Raw genomic sequence first — 5,000 nt, 5'->3', positions numbered from 1 at the left:
TATAGGAAATCCTCTTGAACCCTCTTAAGTCATCAAGTCCTGTTCCAACGTGTTCTTCTTTTGAAAGTCAGCTTTAGTCCAAATAAAATATAAGACCCAAGGGGGTCATTTCTAGGAAAAATGAGCTTTAGTATCATCATCTTCAGCAGCAACATAGACACTACTGTCTCGCTACACAGCTTTAAAACATGCACACACTAACTTCCTGTTCAGGCCCAAGCCAGGTTCAGAATAAAAGCATGGCCATATTAACCCGCAACCTACCAAAGCAACTACTATTTCTTTAATGTTTTTTTTTTAAAAGATTGTTTTCTTAAAAAAATTATACCCAATAAACTAAGGGGCTGCGGCTAATTTAGCTGCCGCAACACTGCTGATTTGAAATAGTTTTTTTTACGTCACTTTAAAGAACTTTACGGTGAGAGATGGCGGGAGTATGGACGTAAACAACGTACAATGGGTTTTGAAGTCCAAATGCCTCCATATTGCTCTGCACGCACACTCTTTATTAATCAGTAGAATTGATGTTTTTTGTCATTCTTCCACCCCACGCTCTTTCTGTTTGTATGCGCTCTAGTGTGTGTGTGTTTTGACACACTCAACATCATGCGCCTCAGCTTGTACGTCACCGACGCATAGCAACATGCTGATGAAAAATAAAGTACCGGTATTTTTAAAAGGCAGTATAGTATCGTTTTTAACTCATTAGTACAAAGGTACATTATTAGTACCGGTATACTTAGTGTGTATACAGCAGAGGTGGGTAGAGTAGCCAGAAATTGTACTCAAGTAAGAGTACTGTTACTTTAGAGATTTATTACTCAAGTAAAAGTAAGGAGTAGTCATCCAAATATTTACTTGAGTAAAAGTAAAAAGTATGTTGTGAAAAAACTACTCAAGTACTGAGTAACTGATGAGTAACCTGTTCGTTTAATGACGACGGCAACAAATAATGCACAAAAACATAAAAATAGCAATGAGCAAATTCAGAGCCAGGAATATCTCTTAAGCAACTAAAACAATAATATATATTAAATAATAATACAGTAACATAAAAAAATTAAGGCAAATTGAGCCACAATAACTAAACAGCACCATAGGCTCAGTAGGCAGAGATTACAAAGGAAAATAACAAGTTAGCCTTTACGCAAACCATAAACTGATAGGTGTGGGCTGCACCTGAGAACACACAGTGCACTTCTGATTGGTGTTTCAATGCATGCGTGTGTGTGTGTGTGTGTGTCTTTGTCTGTCTCTCTATGAGGCTGCAGTGCGTTAATAAATGTCCCCACACGATGTACATTTGACAGTGATTCATAGCAGGGAAGTTAACATCAGCCTACGGTGACAGCCAAAATATCTACTAACGTTACTTACCGCGATGTGCTTCCTCAAATTTGACGTTGAGTTCATGTAAGCTTAAGCTTGTTGTTGTTTGCCGCTGAAACTTTATGTGCAGTTAATCATGTGACCGCCTGGCTCTGTTTGATTGGTGAAACGGAGTCAAACGTCACCAGTGACTGTATTTGATTGGTGAAACGGAGTCAAACGTCACCAGTGACTGTATTTGATTGGTGAAACGGAGTCAAACGTCACCAGTGACTGTATTTGATTGGTGAAACGCAGGCATGCGATAGATCCTACTTTGAAGGTCTGTCTAACCCTAACCAAAACAAACAAATCGTGCATTAACAGATCGATAAAAATCAGTAGCGAGTTGAATGTAGATAAATGGAGCGGAGTAAAAGTAGCATTTCTTCTCTATAAATATACTCAAGTAAAAGTAAAAGTATGTTGCATTAAAACTACAATTTATCCCAAAAGTAGATGTAACGGAGTAAATGTAGCGCGTTACTACCCACCTGTGGTATACAGTATATGTCATTTGAAGAAAAATTACTATACTGTAATATATTGTTTTCAGGATATATAATTACCTATATCCGGATAACTATTTTTGTTCATTTTGCACAGCACTGCCTAGAGATGTTATTTCTAGGCCATAATGGCTAGCCTCGGAGTCGGATTTAGCCGAAAATTTGAAGCGTACAACTTAGACTTTCAGAGGTTGCACTGTTGGCATTTTCCTGGAGCCTCGCTTGGATTGCTTGATTATGTGGGCATGTAATCCTTCAACCTCCAACCAGAAAACATGTCCCCAAGCCGGGAGATGTATCATTTGGTAACGGCCATAAGGGCCCATGCTCCTCTTTCAACCTGAGCGACTTCGCAAAGTCACACTTTACCAGCCTTCTGTCATTTCCCAGCACTGTAATTACTGACATTTTGTGGGCTAATGGGCTTTGATGGAGCCCTGCTGGCCTGACTCGCTACGTCTCCGAGGGCAACCGACAGGAAATAAAGTCATTTGCCAAGCCTGCGGAGTGGGTGTGATCACTGTGGTCACTTCCTGCTCCAGTCATTGAGGAGAGGAAACATTAGTGTGGCATATTCTCCTTGTATGGTAAGCAAGCTGTGAGCTTTTTTTTTTTTTTTTTTTTTTTTTTTAAAACAGTGTTCTCCACTGCCGGGCCTTAGGTTGCAGACTATGAGAACATGTTCACGTGTGGCTTTAGGAAAATATTTGGCGAGGAGCAACGTCAGCCTGCTAGAAATGCTGCTAATGTGTCCTGGGAGGATAGATCCAGTGAGAAAGGCCAGAGTTCTGGCGGCGTCACACAGCAGCTTCTGTTCACAAATGAATTCTGCAAAAGAGTCCATTTTAAAAAGGAAATTGTGTTTGGCAACAGAGAAAACACTAAACCCAAGTCTGGCCTATTTAAGCATGAAATTGACGGGTAACTTTCCCTGCTTTAGATTAATGTAGTGAAATATGTAAAGTTGCTGTATGTCACTGGCTTAAAATGACATAAAAACATATACATAAATAGGAACACCGGTTAGCATATATAGACACACCCCCAGCATGCACACACAAGCAATCCCAACAATAAGCAGTCGTGTTAGTACGCTCGGCTTAAAAAAATCCATGATAACTAAAGTTATGAGCTAAACTAGTTGTTATGCTAGGTTGGGGATCGGCAACCCTCGGCTCTAGATCTTTACCACCGCCCTAGTTTCCAAAAATGTATGAAAATCAGAATCAGAATCAGAAATACTTTATTAATCCCCGAGGGGAAATGCAGATGGAAAAATATGAGGGGAACATTTTTTTGTTTTGTTTTAATATGATTTCTGTAGAACGACAAACATGACACAAACCTTCCTAATTGTTAGAAATCCCACTAATTATATTAAACTTGCGTCACCGGTGAGAGTATTTGCCGAGCGCCGTTTTGTCCTACTAATTTTGGCGGTCCCTGAACTCACCGCAGTTTGTTCACATGTTTGATTGATTGATTGAAACTTTTATTAGTAGATTGCACAGTTCGGTACATATTCCGTACAATTGACCACTAAATGGTAACACCCGAATAAGTTTTTCAACTTGGTTAAGTCGGGGTCCACGTAAATTAATTCATGGTACAAATATATACTATCAGCATAATACAGTCATCACACAAGTTAATCATCAGAGTATATACATTGAATTATTTACATTATTTACAATCCTGGGGGGTGGGATGAGGAGGGTTTGGTTGATAACAGCACTTCAGTCATCAACAATTGCATCATCAGAGAAATGGGCATTGAAACAGTGTAGGTCTGACTTGGTAGGATATGTACAGCGAGCAGAGAACATAGTGAGTTCACATAGCATAAGAACAAGTATATACATTAGAAATACATTTGATTATTTACATTTGGTTATTTACAATCCGGGGAGGGGGAGGGTGTTAGTCAAGGGTTGAAGTTGCCTGGAGGTGTTGTTTTAGTGCGGTTTTGAAGGTGGATAGAGATGCACTTTCTTTTACACCTGTTGGGAGTGCATTCCATATTGATGTGGCATAGAAGGAGAATGAGTTAAGACCTTTGTTAGATCGGAATCTGGGTTTAACGTGGTTTGAGGAACTCCCCCTGGTGTTGTGGTTATGGCGGTCATTTACGTTAAGGAAGTAGTTTGACATGTACTTCGGTATCAGGGAGGTGTAGCGGATTTTATAGACTAGGCTCAGTGCAAGTTGTTTTACTCTGTCCTCCACCCTGAGCCAGCCCACTTTGGAGAAGTGGGTTGGAGTGAGGTGTGATCTGGGGTGGAGGTCTAAAAGTAACCTGACTAGCTTTTTCTGGGATGTTTGGAGTCTAGATTTGAGGGTTTTGGAGGTGCTAGGGTACCAGGAGATGCAAGCGTAATCGAAAAAGGGTTGAACGAGAGTTCCCGCTAGAATCTTCAAGGTGCTTCAAGGTACAACATTCTCCGACACTGCCACGATAAGACGTGTTTTATGCCACTCCTTCTTTGTCTCATTTTGTCCACCAAGTTTTTTATGCTATGCGTGAATGCACAAAGGTGAGCTTTGTTGATGCTATTGACTTGTTGGAGTGCTAATCGGGCATATTTGGTCAGTGCATGACTGCAAGCTAATCGATGCTAACTAGAGATGTCCGATAATATCGGCCGATAAATGCTTTAAAATGTAATATCGGAAATTATCGGTATCGTTTTTTTTATTATCGGTATCGGTTTTTAAATTATTATTATTATTTTTTTTTTTATTAAATCAACATTAAAAACACAAGATACACTTACAATTAGTGCACCAACCCAAAAAACCTCCCTCCCCCATTTACACTCATTCACACAAAAGGGTTGTTTCTTTCTGTTATTAACATTCTGGTTCCTACATTATATATCAATATATATCAATACAGTCTGCAGGGATACAGTCCGTAAGCACACATGATTGTGCGTGCTCCTGGTCCACTAATAGTACTAACCTTTAACAGTTAATTTTACTCATTTTCATTAATTACTAGTTTCTATGTAACTGTTTTTATATTGTTTTACTTTCTTTTTTATTCAAGAAAATGTTTTTAATTTATTTATCTTATTTTATAAAAATTTTTAAAAAGTACCTTATCTTCACCATACCTGGTTG

The 5,000-nt window shown here is 39.1% G+C and overlaps 1 protein-coding gene across 3 annotated transcripts in view; it reads right to left on the bottom strand.

The window, feature by feature from the left end:
- The window catches only part of luzp1 (leucine zipper protein 1), a 108,968-nt gene that overhangs the window by 5,974 nt on the left and 97,994 nt on the right, over window positions 1-5,000 (bottom strand). The window lies entirely within an intron of this gene.

This window comes from Nerophis lumbriciformis, linkage group LG08 (assembly GCF_033978685.3).
Source record: "Nerophis lumbriciformis linkage group LG08, RoL_Nlum_v2.1, whole genome shotgun sequence".
In the NCBI taxonomy this organism is placed as follows: domain Eukaryota; kingdom Metazoa; phylum Chordata; class Actinopteri; order Syngnathiformes; family Syngnathidae; genus Nerophis; species Nerophis lumbriciformis.
The sequence above is the reverse complement of the archived record's forward strand: the minus strand, read 5'-3'. Positions and strand labels throughout refer to the sequence as shown.